Source organism: Rhinopithecus roxellana, chromosome 17, assembly GCF_007565055.1.
Source record: "Rhinopithecus roxellana isolate Shanxi Qingling chromosome 17, ASM756505v1, whole genome shotgun sequence".
In the NCBI taxonomy this organism is placed as follows: Eukaryota; Metazoa; Chordata; class Mammalia; order Primates; family Cercopithecidae; genus Rhinopithecus; species Rhinopithecus roxellana.
This window is the reverse complement of record NC_044565.1, coordinates 79,708,834-79,724,876: the sequence shown is the minus strand read 5'-3', so window position 1 is coordinate 79,724,876 and position 16,043 is coordinate 79,708,834. Positions and strand designations below refer to the sequence as shown.

Genomic DNA, 16,043 nt, shown 5'->3' with positions numbered 1-16,043 from the left:
GGAATATCATATATTCCCATTGTCCTTGCAGACAATATTAGGGGGATGTGATTGCATTCTGGCCAATGGTATGTGAGTAGAAATAATACATCTCTCTTCCAGGCCTGGTCTCTAAAGTGTGTCGTGCAATCCTCCCCACCCCCTCATCCTCTCTCTCCCTTATCTGTATGCTGGAAAGGAGGGATTACCAGTTGGCAGAATTAGTTACAAGGTAGAAGGAGAACAGATCCCCGAGTTTCTATTCAAATGAGAATGACCCAGGAAAGCCATGTTACTCCCATCACACTGTGATGTAAGCAACAAATAAACATTTCCTGGGTTGAGCCACTGAGATTTGAAGATCTGTTATTACAGCAAGACTCAGTCTGTTCTGATTAACACAGAAAACATGAACGTCTAAAATGTATTTAATCTCATTTAAACATTTTAAAATTTTGTTTAGAGGACCAGTATCAGCCTGAGTCTCACCAATACCATAGATTCCTTTTTAAATTTATTACTAGAAGAAGGCTATCCTTCCTGAAGAACTGGCATGCTTTATACAAGTACATAAGAATTTTGTCACTTCTTATGCCACCATTTTTGCCCCGGATACCAAAAATCCTGGGACAAAAATAAATGTTTAATTACAATCGTTGGTTTTGCCCTCTTGACTACCATATGCGTTACTGATTCATTTGCATGAGTTCGGTTTTTTCAGTCTTTGTTAACAGTTTGTTTTTCGCTGTTTGAACCACTTGATCCATTTTGAAAAGGTGTAGTGTAAATGAGTAAGTCTTTCAAGAGAAATGGCACTAACAAACCAAATGAAACAAATGTCAGGAATTTTCTTCAAAGTAACATTTCACTTGCATGATGTTAAAGGTTTTCCATCAATGTGACTATTGAAGTGGATGCCACAGCACAATTAAATGGAGATGGTCATGGAGGAACTCAGGCTTAATCTCTGATTGTGCTTCAGTTGATGGCAGGACACTTGACCAGTATTACAACCCCTTTCTTACATGGTCCAAATGTTTGAAGAGCATGAGCAATGACCAAATTTCTATTTTATTAAAATTAGAATCAGATATTTAAAAATAGACTTTAGTTTAAATATTTTTTCTATAAAATCCTAAAGAATCCTCCATAATCATAAACATGATGCTGAGACCAACATGATTTCTCTCTGCAGCCAACACGGTTATCATTTAATATTTTGTAAGTTTCCACTGGAATATTAGTACAGTATTCTTCCTTTCTGGTGACCAAATGAATAAAAACTGTTTTATAGCAGGCATTGCTTCCACTTGCTGAAGAGTGACTTCCACTAAAACCTCAACATCACAGGCATAAGAAAGGCAAAGGAGAATGTGTGAAGACTTGTTTCACCTGCCTCGTGTGAACTAACTTCACATTATGAAAAGAGTCACAAGTGTACAAACCAAATGGGAACACATTCCCTTCCTCCCTCCTGTCATGCCAAGGCTGAGTTTCGTTTTTAAATATCAACCAGGCAGATGAAGAGGGAAAGTAAACAAAGGCATTTTAACACCTCCAAATCACAGTTTTCTTTTCTGTAAAATTGAGGTAATCAAATACAACAGCAGTTGCACACATGAAATTAGTTAAGAATCATAGACTTTCGGATGGACTTGGAATGGCTTTTAGCAACTATGTCACTAGTCCATTTTCATACTGCTGATAAAGACCTACCCGAGACCGGGAAATTCACCAAAAAAAAAAAAAAAAAAAAAAAAAAAAGACGTTTATTGGACTTACAGTTCCACGTGGCTGGGGAGGCCTCATAATCATGGTGGAAGGCAAGGAGGAGCAAGTCACATCTTACGTGGATGGCAGCAAGCAAAGAGAGACAGAGCTTGTGCAGGGAAACTCTCATTTATTTTAAACCATCAGATCTTGTAAAACTTATTCACTATCATGAAGACAGCACAGGAAAGACCCATGCCCATGATTCAGTTATCTCCCACTAGGTCCCTCCCACAACACGTGGGAATTATGGGAGCTACAAGATGAGATTTGGGTGGGGACACAGAGCCAAACCATATTACATGGGGTTGCTAGGGAGGGAAGGGATCCCATACTTCTTCTCCAATGACAACAGCTCCATATTTGTCTGTTCAATATATGGGATTATGCATTCAATTTTACCTTAAAGGAAGGTTCTGACACCAAAATCTTTTAAAACTCCTTGAATGAGTATAGCAGTCACAAAGACTTAGGTTTAAAATCCAGGCCTGCCACTTACAAGACTTGGACAAGTTAGTTAACCTGGTCTACTCTCACTTTCCTCCTTATAAGATGGGGTTGAATATAAACATTGGTCCCCATACATCAGAAGGCTAGTGTGAGGAAGAGATGATCAATAAGATGATAGACATGTCAGTACTATGTAAACATAAAGTATCACAGAACAAAGTGCTATCTTAGCATTATTTATTATATAATACTCACAGTTTGAATATGGCATTGGCACTGGAAATAGATGAAAAAAATAGATAGGTGAAGATAGGCACAGGAAATTCCAGAGAGATGTCAGTCAGCATGTGTTCTGTCTGCACGGTGCCCCATGGAGATGAGCAATGCAGAGGCCCAGCTAAGTCCAAGCACAATGCTGCATCACGTCTGACCCAGCTCCCTGGCACAGGGGCTTAGCTGTCGGTAAGTGGGCACATGGGTTGCATGGTCTGAATGTTTATGTCCCTCTAAAATTCATGAGTTGAAATCTAATTCCCAACGTGTTGGCATTAAAAGTAGGCCTTTGGGAGGTGACTAGGTCATGAGGGTGGAGTCCTAATGAATGGGATTAGTGCCCTTATAAAGAGGACTGAGGAAGCTTTTCCCCTTTTGCCATGTGAGGACTCAGTGAGATGACTCCATCTATGAGGAATGGGCCTTCACCAGACACTGAACCTGCCAGCACCTTAATCTTGGACACCCCAGCCTCCAGCAATGTGATAAATAAATTTCTGTTGTTTATAAATTACCCAGTCTGTGGTATTTTGTTGTAGCAGCCCAAACAGACTAAGACATGGGTGAATTTAAATAGCTGCACCATTGTGAGCACATGAGGCAATTTTGACACATAATAACTATTTTCTAGTGGTGGTTATGGGGTCCTCCAGCCCAAGAGGGTGTATCTAAGTTCTTATCCTGGCAAGGAGTTGGGAGCAAGAAGAGTAAGTCGGGTGGGAGCACTGTGCCGTGACAGCAGCTGGTCAAAGGCATCCCTCATGCTGCCTGGTTTCCACTGCAATAACAGGCCTCCAGTCATGGTGGCAGCAACAGTCACATGGTGGATACTTCTGAAATATCTGGTCCCCCAAAACTGAGTCCTCTAGCCTCAAAGAGAAGTTTCTCGGTTCCCACTCCAATAAAAGCACGAGATTGGAGCAACTGCCTTGTGGCTGGATTAAATGTTTAGGGTTCTTGTATAGGAGGAAGCACTCTGGTAATGAACAATGTTTGTGCAATAGTGGGATAGGACTCAGAGTCCTTTTAATTTAAATATTTAAAGAGATGTGGCCTTATTATATTCAAGATGGTGAAGTACACAGCAAGTGCAAATATAAAGATATCTTCCTATTCCAAAAGGAGATATTTATAAAGTTTTTTTAACATAATCCTTCATGCTAACCAGCAAATAAAATTTGCTTGATATGAATTAGGTCCACCTAACACTTATTTATTAATAATGTTAGTATTATTATGTAATAGTAATAATATTAGGTATTCTGCTATTTGCTAGGTATATAAAGATGAATAATACATGTTTCCTACTCATGAGAATTTGATGGTCTCTGGCCACCATCTGACTACTGGGAATGTTTACCACTGGTATCACCTGGCCAAAATACTTCGCCCAAGACCCGTCACCAACTCATGAGGGAAGTCTCTGAATGACATTGTTTTTAGCAGATTCAACAAGTGTTGTCATAAAGGCAACATAATGCCAACAATGGTTAAAAAAAAAATGGTACCAATATCACATCCTTGCTTGTTAATTAGGTACTTTGGTAAAACCAAAGGTTCTATTAGTCTTGCCTCACTTTCTCTTTCAACTAAAGTAACTTCGGTATCAGATGAGGGGGAAACCACGGGCATAAGATAGAGAGATTCTAGATCAAGGAGAGACATTTTAATTCTAAAGTCGAGCATCCTGGTCACTGGCTGGTACAGGTAGGATAGGTGACAGCTTTCTTTCTTCCTTTCCTTTAGGTCAGGTGCTTACAACCTGGAGTCCTGGGAACACTGAACTTCCTAGGGTCATATACAATATTGTATGGGGATGGGATATTTTATTGAGTCATTAATGTCTGCCTTAATTAGTTTTTGTCTGTAGATGAATAAAAGGGCAATTTTCCCTTCCTCCTTCTAGAGAGATAACTGTTCTTCACTTTTCAGTGCTCCTTGGACTCAGTTCTGCCCTGGAGACTACCTCTATTCATTTCTTTGCTGGAGGCAGAGGGCAGACATGGAATTGCCCTAGAAGAGGGAAGACAAAGGGAATATGGCTGGTTTGTAGGGTTGAAGAAGCTTCATGAAGCTACTACAGGGTGGTTCCTGAAAACAGATCTGGGTAGAGACTGAGGGGAGAGGTGCTGTCCATGTAAGATCTGGTGGTGGGGCTCACACAGAGTACAGCAGAGGTATTAAGGCCTCATCTAAGTTGAGTGTGTGCTTCCTGCTATACACCTGGAGAGTCTGAACGCTAGTGCTGCAGTCTGGGGGCCCGAGCACAGATCCCTGAGCAGAACCACATATCATCAACCATACCCCTGAGTGAAGAACAAAAACCCGAGAGTGTGGAACGAAATCCTGCAGCCCTTCCCAGCATTTCTGGACCAGGTTTCCCGTATGATCCCAAGTGAAGAATGAGGAAGAATGAGAAAGGCCCTCCTTGGATTTCTCAACCACCTGGTGGGTGGAAGGCTGAGTCAGATATGATTTGCAAAAATCGATGAGGCTTGTCTTATATTTCCAAGACTATAAAACAAATGCAAACCAATTACAGGCATGTGCACTTTTTTGTTGCTGTTTTTTGAGACAGGGTCTCACTGTGTTGCCCAGGCTGGAGTGGAGCGGCACAATCATAGCTCACTGCAGGCTTGAACTCCTGGGCTCAATGATCCTCCCACCTCAGCCTCCCAAAGTGCTGGAATTACAGGCATGAGCCACTGTGCCTAGCAGTACTTATTTTTAAAGAAGAGGAAAACTGCTCAGACCTTTTATCAGATACTTAAAGGTATCTATGACTTAAAAAGGGTTAAAAGCCTCCACTTCCGGAGTTAGAGGATGATTTTAGGTTGGGTTCCCTGAGATGTGGATTTGGGATTTGTGAGCCAGTGATTTATTAAGACTGCTTCTCAGGACTACCATTCGACCCACCAATCCCGTTACTGAGTATATACCCAGAAGAACATAAAGCATTCTACCATAAAGACACATACACGCGAATGTTCATCGCAGCACTCTTCACACTAGCAAAGACATGGAAGCAACCTAAATGCCAATGAATGACAGACTGGATAAAGAAAGTGTGGTACATATACATCGTGGAATATTATGCAGCCATAAAAAAAGAACAAGATCATGTCTTTTGTGGGAACATGGATGGAGCTGGAGCCTATCATCCTTAGCAAACTAACACAGGAACAGAAAACCCAATACCGCATGTTCTCACTTATAAGCAAGAGCTAAACAATAAGAACTTATGAACACAAAGAACAAAACAACAGACACTGGAGTCTACCTGAGAGGGGAGGGTGGGAGGAGGGAGAGGAGCAGAACAGATAACTATTGGGTACTGAGCTTAATATCTGAGTGATGAAATAATATGTACAACAAACCCCTGTGACACCTGTTTATCTATGTAACAAACCTTCACATGTACCCCCAAATCTAAAATAAAAATTTAAGTCAGAGAAGATAGCAGGAAGGGGGGGAAACCAAACAAGGGTGTCATCGCAGGCAAGTCCTACAGAGGGTAGTCTTGGCCTGATCCTGCAGGGGACCTCTGGAGCGTAAGTTATGCCTCCGAGTGGTACCAGAGGCAAGAAAAGCAAGAGCACTGGGCTTTCATACCTACCTCACTTGTACACCATTCATCAAGGCCACAAGCAGGGTGGAGACAATAAATGCCCAGGCGCTTTGGCTGGAGGGGCTCTCTGCACAGGCCCTGGCATCCTGAAAGCAGTTCTCCAAGGAGCTTCAGCAGCTGTGAGTTAGAAGCAAATGCACAGCAAACGGGTATATGAGTATACACAAAAATGGTAAAGACAAAAAGATCAGCTGGGCACAGTGGCTTATGCCTGTAATCCCAGCACTTTGGGAGTCTGAGATGGGTGGATTGTAAGGTCAGTAGTTCGAGACCAGCCTGACCAACATGGTGAAACTCCATCTCTATTAAAAATACAAAACTCATCCAGGAGTGGTGGCGTGTGCCTGTAATCCCAGCTACTCAGGAGGCTGAGGCAGGAGAATCACTCGAACCCAGGAGGCAGAGGTTGCAGTGAGCTGAGATCGCACCACTGTACACCAGCCTAGGCGACAGAGCCAGACTCTGCCTCAAAAAGAAAAAAAGATCTTGCGAGGTCTGATTGGGAGCACCAACATCATCCACTGCGCCTTCTGAAAGGAGTTGTTCTTAAAAATGCAATTGCTATTGCAAGGCCGAGGCAGGAGATCAAGACCATCCTGGCCAACCTGGTGAAACCCTGTCTCTAGTGAAAATACAAAAATTAGTTGAGCATGGTGGTGCGTGCCTGTAATCCCAGCTACTTGGGAGGCTGAGGCAAAAGAATCACTTGAACCCGGGAGGCGGAGGTTGCAATGAGCCGAGATTGCGCCATTGCACTCCAGCCTAGTAACAGAGCGAGACTCCGTCTAAAAAAAAAAAAGCAACTGCAATTGCAACTGGAGAGCCAAGGACTTAGCACACCAAGCATAGCCATGAGGACACTAAGGAAAGAGAAAATCTAGCAGAGAGCAGGGCCTAGAAGAGGGAGACAAAGTATGTTAGGAGGAGAGCACAAATCCAACACAAATGTGTCTATTAGTCCAATGGATCTGCTCCCAGTCCATCAGGAAAATGTCTCCTCACCAGACATCAGTTGTCCCTGTTCTGGGACGGAGTCTAGCTCTGTCGCTAGACTGGAGTACAATGGCGTGATCTCCGCTCACTGCAACCTCAGTCTCCTGGGTTCAAGCAATTCCCCTGCCTCAGCATCCAGAGTAGCTGGGACCACAGGCACGTGCCACCACATCCAGCTAATGTTTGTATTTTTTGTAGAGTCGGTGTTTCACCATTTATCCAGACTAGTCTCAAACTCCCAGACTCAAATGACCCACCCGCGCGTCACCTTCCCAAAGTGTTAGGATTGCAGGTGCGCACCAATGCACCCAGCCCTATTTATTCTTTATTCACATTCTCCTGTGTAGCATTTTCCCCACTTGCTTTATCCCATCACTCAGAGCTTTCCCATCACTCAGAGCTTCTTGGTGTCTATTTATTTCTTCATTCTAGTCCCAGCCTCTGGTTATTTTTTATTGGGGCTTGCCTCACCTGCCTCCTCTTGCTCATAGCCCCTTCTCCAGCATCTCTCTCTTCCCCGGGCACCTCATCAGTATCTTTTTCTTCTATAACGTAGAGAAACGTATTCCTTTTTGGTTCAGTCCTAGCCCAGTCAAGTTATGGCCAGTAGGTCTCATTTTCATAACCAAACATGCCCATATAAGGTGTATTCTGAAGCAAAGGCAGTTCTCTTCCTGAGTCTGCAGTTGGCACTTCATGTGACTTTTCCCCTCCCTATTACATACAGTATATATAAATATATATGTAATATGTACACACACATACTAATGCATATGGAAACTCAGGCCCAGAGAGATGGCAACTCGCCTGAGGCTGCTTAACTGGCTAGTGAGAGAACCATGACAAGAACTTAAATTCTTAACTCCTTTTTCAGTGTTCATTGCCTCTGAACACACTGCCTTCCGAGCGTTCAAGCATTTTATATCAATGGTAATAAATAAAAAATAGTTTATTGGGAAAGGCAATTCAAGCTAAGTGCCAAATACATTCCATAGATAAATAATTTATTTTCTGAATCTATGGGGCTAAGGCACATAGTATAAATATAGGGAAACAGAAATTAGCATAAATCTTGAAATAAAGTTGCCTTTCCATTACATACAGTAACAGATGATTCTACAAGGCTAAAAGAGACTGTTTAGGGGGACTATTCATTTGAAAACTTTGTAGTTTCAGTAAAAATACTTTCTGTACTCAATATTTTCTTACTGATTTCATCAAAAACATAAAATCATGAATCATAAAGCTGGAAGGTGTTTCAGTTAAATAATCTGATTCACTTCTCCACTTTCAAACAGAAAGGGGTATTCTTATCTCCATTTCCAGAGGAATTAGTTGCCAGAAGTACTAGTATTGACTTAAGGGCAACTTAGAATCCTGTTTCTCCACTGCTTCATTTTCCAGAAGCCACATCTAATGTGGTCACTTGCAAATTACAAACCGCTTTTAATACATTTTACTTGTGATAATCCTCATAGCAACCTTATATGACAGGTCAATTATTACCTCATTTTTACAGGTGAGGAAACTAAAGCTTGGAGAGATTAAGTCACTTGCCTAAAAGCACCCCACAAGTATGTGACGGTTAAGACTGAAATCCAAATCTTCCATCTCCAAATCCCGTGCTCTTTCTTTACAATTCTATTCAGACTGTGAGTACTAGAGGAGGTGGTTTGTGTTGGCACATTGGTTTGGATGTTACGGACAATAAGAAAACATGGCTGAACTGTCCGTCACTGCAAGTGGGATCTTATCTTTATCTAACAGGAGGTCTTGGCTGGATAGGAACTGAGTCTTAAATACTTCCAGTGACTGGGTGGTAACTCCATGTCAGACTCTGTTCAGGTGTCCAGGATAGATCAGTGACCAACACAGAAAGGTCTCTGGCCCCTGGAATTTACATTCTAGTGGATGAGACAGACGTGAAACAAATAATGAAATATAAAATATGTCAAGTGATGTTAAGTGCTATGGAAAAATTAAAACAGAATGAAGAGGTGTGTGTGTGAGTGTATAAGGAGAATAGGAATTATATTTTATATATAAGGTGTTCAGGAAAGTTCATCAGATAAGGTCACATTTGAGAAGGTCCCTAAAATAAGTGAAGGAGCAAATTTCATGAAAATCTGGGAAAACATATTCTGGATAGAGAAAAATCACAAATGCAAAGATCCTAGGGTATGAGTTTAGTGAATCTGAGGAACAGGAAGAAGGCCAGTGTGTCTGGGAAGGTTTAGCCACCATGTACCCACCTTCATTGAGCAAAAAACTCCATAAGAGAAAAAACAAGTGCATGTCTTTGAAACATAAAAAATAACACAGGGTAAAATTGAGTGTTACAAAGAAGCATAAATCAAGTACTATGGGATTTCAGAGGAAGTAAAGGAGGCTTGGAATCATGGAGAACCAGCACTTAATTCTCTATTCCAAGGTTTTCCTTTTTGTTTGAACTGTAAAATATACCATTTTCAAACTATATCTTATGTGGATTGCCAACATGAAAACAAATGAAATCAGAATCCTCTAGTAAAGTGAAGGGGTGGGGGAGTTTTAGCCTTCCCAACTTGGCCTTACTCTTTCTCATCACCAGCCACAGGAGAACCTTCGTGGAACTCTGGGGTCTAGGAAACAAAGTTTGCCAGTAACGGATCTAGTCAAACTAGCTCATTTTACAAAAGAGGAATCTGAAGTCCATAGAGGGAATCTTCTTCTGGCCTCTACTGGAGTGAAGTCTCCCTGGTCTTCTGGGCTGGCCTCAGCCACTAATGACCATAAAACATGCTTCAGCTTCCAGTCTGAAGTTCCTACCTCCTTGTGTTGAACCTTGGCCTGACTGACTTGGAACTCCATTCTTTCTGCCTGTGGACCAATGCATTCACCTATGGGACCCATGCATTCATCATTTCTAGGGGCAGTCTGAGACCGTTGAAACAAAGAGGTCATTGCTCAGATTTGCATTGCAAATGAGATTTTGAGTCCAAAATAAGACAATAGTCTTGAAAATTAGATTTATTGGGAGAATATAGGTCTTGAACACACAGAGATAATGACAATGAAACTGCTCTACGCTTATACCCTGAAAATGACAAGCACATCCTTGACATCATCCTTCGCATATGATGCACTTCTTTGCTTAAAATAGCCTCCTTTTTGGTAAATTCTACTCATCTTTCCAGGAAGCTAAATTCTCTTTCCCTGTGATGCATTCTCAGACTTTCCCAAGCAGAATCAATCAAGCCTCCATCTGTGTTCCTGTAGCACTTTTTTTCATACATTTGTTATAGCTCTCATCTTATTGCATTAGAAAAACGTGTTTACACATTTTTCTTCCGCTGACTCTGAGCTTCTGTTGTGAATAAGAAGTATGTCTCACTCATATTGATGCCTCAGCTGCTGCTAACACAGTGCTCTGGTGCTTGATACATTTGCTGATTGACATTGTAATTCTGTACTGGCTGAGGTTATGAGAAATGAGTGTCCTTATCAACCATAGACTTTTTGAGAAGTTGCCAACTAGTGACAAACCATTATTAATTATTTGCTTGGCAACTTGATAAGTTATTCAAAAGTAAAATGACTGTGTGAATATCCTGTTATCGATCATTGAAAGTTTCTGATGGACCGTCCCAGCACTCACCTTCGGTCTGTTTCAATCACAAGCCTTCTTACACATTTTTCTGTTTGTTCATCCATGCTGCATCTGTTCTGAGGCAGACACGTTGCTATGACCAACACAGCCAGCCATGACACATTCTCCTTCATAACTGGCCACAGCCCCTGGTAACTGTCAGCCTTGCAGATATGACTGACAAGAGTAGAAAGCAAAATCTGTGGGAAAAAATATGAAATCAGGTTCCAGTTTTCACTCCCTCATTATGTAAAAATGATCTCATGTTTAGTGAGTGTTGTATGGTGAATCTCACATGATCCTGAGATGGAAGGGGCTTTACCAGAAGAGGACTGATTTTTCTGATAGATACGTGAACCTGGGTAATGGTGCTTCTAGTCATTCAGCACTGAAAGGCAAACGTAAGTTCCCTTTGCCAAATTCACACTGCACATCAAAGCTACAGGGAAGGGTCAGTCCCTTTCAACAACTGCAACATAACTAAAGCCGCTTCATTTGCAGGAGTTTATAAAAACTAGATTATCCCAGATCCATTTTCTTAAGCCAAGAACAAAACAACCTCAGTAGTAGAAAATGTCAGCTCTCACATGTCCACTGATCTTTGCCTCGTCATCTAAGACTTTTTAGATTTTGTGTTGAAATACAGCTTCCCTACCAACAGGTCTCCTGCTCAATCCTTTTTAACCCTAACTTTATAGCTAACAGTTCAAAGTAGAATATTCTTGCTTTCATGTATAAGTATTATTTGATCACATGGGACTTACCACATTTATTGTCAAACAATTTATCTTTTCTTCTTAAATTCCTCTAGGATTTCCATCTAGTTGATGTGGCTTTCATGTTTCTAACAGAAACGGAAAACAAGAACTCAAGAGAGAAATGTTTGTATCTTGTTGAAATGCAGAGTATTCAGGGTTATCACTAAAAGGCATTTGAGACATGACCACACAGAAAAGATAATCCAAGGAGCTGTTTGGGAAGACAAATCACATTAAGGGTGTTTATTTGGGATTTCTAAAATTTCCCTTTCTCTGGCTTTATTTACATTTCATTAATATGAAGTGATTCAACGTGAGTAACATTTTGTCCTACATAGCTTACTGATTTGACTTTTGCAAGCAGCCAGACACCAAGAGTGGTCCTAAACAAGCTCTTGGTTGATGCAAAGCTCCACACTTACTGAATCAGATAACTGTAAATGAAAATTGCCCTTTAAATGTAATCTCTCAAAATCACCAGAGTTCATTTCCCCTAGAGAAGCAGATAGTTTATGCACATTCCCTTAGGAAGGGGATCAAGCTTGTTACCTATAAAACTAAGAAGGCAGAACTGCTGTCAAGGGCAGGAGTTGAACTGTACAGTTTTAATTCCTAAACTGGACCCAATTCAATGGGCTTTGGTCTTGATCTTTTCCAATTTATGTTAATTAAGTCCTCATTAAGCAGAGTTCATTTTAAAGAAGTCAGACGCCAAGTCTTGTCTTCTCTACCTAGACTTTCAATATAGCAGAGCTTTTTCTTAATTAAGGTGAAGAATTCCTTTTGGCTTTCACAGCCAGAATTTTCCACTTGTTCCACTTAGAGTGCCAGTTGGCTTTCATGCTCTGCAACCATGTGCCTCTGGCACAGCTGGAAAATTTATGAACTTCTGTGGGATTAAAAAGGTGCTATATCCTTGGGAAACATTCCTAATAACCTGAATTCCTATTTATTCTCACCAGTGATCAACCTTTTCCAAGTAATAACTAGCAAGTGAGCAGTAAAGGCAGGGAACAGTGAGATGTCAGCAGCAATGTTTCCAGAGAGGTGTCCTCTCTCCCTAAGCCCAGAGCTTGAATCCAACAAAGACTGATATGGGCAGTCTTTAGCCAGAGCTCTGGCTCCTATTTTGGTACCCAAGGGCAACTCGCAGATAAAGGAGAGATGGATCCTAGGCACCCTTATGGCTGTCTAGGATGTGTGAGGGCTCAATAGGAATGGCATCCCTTAAAGATTACTAGGCACTGGAACTGGAAGCAGAAGACCCAGTTCTAGATCCTCTTCTCCCACTGTATAATTATGAGACCTTGGAACAGCTCTCTGCTTATTCAAGCCTTGGTTGTCTCACCTGTAAATAAAGAGAATATGACTCGACCATTGCTTCTCAAACTAAATGTGTAATGAAGGAACACATTTTTCCTTTCTTCCTCCTACCTGAATCTATTGTAGACTGGTCTTTTGTGAAATACAATAAAAAGGAATTACCAGAAGAATGATATTTGGAAGTTGCAACAATGTCAAATTTCTATAAGAATTCTAGGCCGGGCATGGTGGCTCATGCCTGTAATCCCAGCACTTCGGGAGGCCAAGGCCGGTGGATCACGAGGTCAGGAGATCGAGACTATCCTGGCTAACACGGTGAAACCACGTCTCTACTAAAAATACAAAAAAAAAAAAAATTAGCCAGGCATGATGGCAGGTGCCTATAGTCCCAGCTACTCAGGAGGCTGAGGCAGGAGAATGGCATGAACCCCAGAGGCAGAGCTTGCAGTGAGCCAAGATCGTGCCACTGCACTCCAGCCTGGGCAACACAGCAAGACTCTGTCTCAAAAGAAAAAAAAAAAAAAGAAATCTAAACGCTTACCCATACTTTCTGTACTTATCTGGCCATGAAAAGGTAACAGTGTCTGGGCCAAGGACCACACTTTGAGGAGCAATCAATGAGATGATATCTTAGGCACCTCCTGGCTCCCATAGTCTCCTCTTCCCATAGCCTGCCTGCCTCTCCACTAGATTTGCCCAAGCACCCAAATGCTAAGCTTGGTGACAAGACCAAAATTATGCTTCTTGGGTGACTTAGTGTGTTAGTGCCTCTTTTATAACATACTATAAATTGGGTTACCTATAAACAACAAATGTAGTTCTTATAGTTCTGGAGGCTGGGAAGTCCAAGATCAGGGTGCCAGAGGATTTGCCATCTGATGAGGGCCCTCTTCCTAGTTCACAGATGGCCATCATCTCACTGTGTTCTCACATGGTGGAAGAAGTGAGGGGTCTCTAATTCCATTCAAGAGAGCTTCACTTTCATGACCTAATCACCTCCAAGGGCTCCAAATACCATCATCTTGGGGGTGAGAATTTTAATCTGTAAATTTGGGGGTGGGGTGGTGACACGGTCACGCAAATATCCAGTCTGTAGTATGAAGTTGGCAACAAAGATCCAAATAACCACTTGAACAACTAATAGTATTTCTATCTCTGTGTTTCTTTCCCTATCAACCTCCACAAACCATGATCTAGAATCCCAGCTCCACCAGTTGGTGTTGGGGCCAAAAGCAAGTTACTTAACTTCTCTGTGCCTCAGTTTTTTCATCTCTAAAATGAGAATAACATCTTCTTCACAGGAGTATTTTTGTTAAGTGTTTATTTTGATATAATTTCAAACTTAGAGCTAGATTAGTACAAGGAAATCCTATTTCCTCATTCTTTTTTTTTTTTTTTTTTTTTTTTTGGAGACAGGGTCTCACTCTGTTGCCCAGGTTGGAGTACAGTGGTATGATCTTGGTTCACTGAAGCCTCGACATTTGGGACTCAAGCAGTCCTCCCACCTCAGCATCCAGAGTAGCTGGGACCACAGGCACATGCCACCACATCCAGCTAATTTTTGTAATTTTTGTAGAGTTGGGTTTTTGCCATTTGTCCAGACTAGTCTCAAACTCCCAGGCTCAAGTGACCCACCAGGGCATCACCTTCACAAAGTGTTGGGATTACAGATGCAAGCCAATGCACCCAGCCCTATTTATTCTTTATTCACATTCCTCCTGTGTAGCATTTTCCCCACTTGCTTTATGCTTCTCTTTCTTTCCTTCTCTCTGTTTTTTAAAATTTTTTTCTGAATGATTTGAGAGTAACTTGCATCCACCATGCTTATAGAATTGTCCTGAGGATTAAAGGAATTAATACGTGGAAAATACTCAAAATGTTGCCTGGCACACATAGTAAGCTCTCATAAAATAGTTCTTATGCTTGATTTTCAAAGGCCTTTCCGGACATGCAAAAGGAACCTCAAACTCTAGTAACTTGGGGGCCACTCCATGTGAAGCCTCCAACAAACTGGAGGTCTACTCCTATGGCTTTGCCCTTCTCAGAGATTTATGGCTGATTCACTTATTTTCCAATGTGTTGGATTTGACCAACTTAAAAAATATTTCCCATGCCATATGTAGCTAGCCTTGAACACTGGTATTAAATGTATCGGCTCTAAATTACTATATGTTATTAAATCCAAAGAACTCTGGGATTTTTCTTCCTTTTCTTGCAAAACTGCTGTACTACTGTTAACATGGTATTAAATTGATCAGTAGTGAGTAGGAGGCCAAATCCTCACTGTGTTCTTTAGGAAATTGATAGCAACTCTGATTTCTAGGAAATTCAAGTATGACCTTAGAACAAAACTCCCCTAAGCAGCTCAAATGTCTCATATCTCTGTTATCCAAAATGTCTCTGTCTCTGATTCAGAAACAAAATGCTGATTTACACAATGCCCTATCTAACCCTTATGTTGGTTTAACTTTAAGCTGAACCAGAACTTTCATCTCTCACATTCACCCTGGGTTCCTTTGCTTCCTCATTTCCTGCCTCATCCAGATCCTGCTGTGCAGAATTGAATTAAGTAGAGAAAAAATACTGATTCAGCTTCATCTCCATGTGCCCAGATTTGGCTGCAGAAAAGGATAGAAATATTGTTTGGTCCACAGCAATTTTTCAAATCATTCCATCTGAGTCATATACCAAAAACAAATAAAATCATGGAGGCATCTGGCATCCAGAAAAGTCCACTTTTTCTACGGCCACAGTCTAGAAGGTCAGGTGACTTGCCCAGGGGACACACTGCTCTTCATAGAACATTGGAACAAGTCCCATATGTCTTCCAGGCCCTTTTGCTCAAAACTACCATGTGACCAAAACAAATCCTATCATTGTCCCAGCAGGATTCACTGGTCTTATGAATTTGGGGACAGACTGTGCCTGGGGGAGGAAAAGGAAACAAAGTAGATGCTTCTTCCATTCCAAGATGAATCACATATGTATAATTAGACCCAGTTTAGTTTCACATTACCCTTTCCTGGAGGAATCTATGAATATGGGACCCCCACATACATTCACAGCCCACACTGAATGCTCTGTTCCCTAGAAAACCTATAATCTATACCGTACAATTTGATATTTGGTTAAAACATTTTTGCGGGACATGCGTATCTGGTTCCCAGGGCTAAGCCATCCAGTCCTAGAGAGCCAAGGTCATTGTGCTATACTTCTTTGTACCCTTCAGAGCAATCACATG

At 41.4% G+C, this 16,043-nt stretch overlaps 1 long non-coding RNA gene across 1 annotated transcript in view; it reads right to left on the bottom strand.

The window, feature by feature from the left end:
* LOC115894330 overlaps positions 1-11,592 on the bottom strand; it is a 36,937-nt gene extending 25,345 nt beyond the window's left edge. The window contains exons 1-3 of the long non-coding RNA XR_004054438.1: positions 11,486-11,592; positions 10,731-10,921; positions 6,089-6,217 (exon numbers count right to left, since the gene is read on the bottom strand). This is a non-coding gene — a long non-coding RNA (uncharacterized LOC115894330). The remainder of the gene's footprint in view (positions 1-6,088; positions 6,218-10,730; positions 10,922-11,485) is intronic.
* Positions 11,593-16,043: the final 4,451 nt, after the last annotated feature.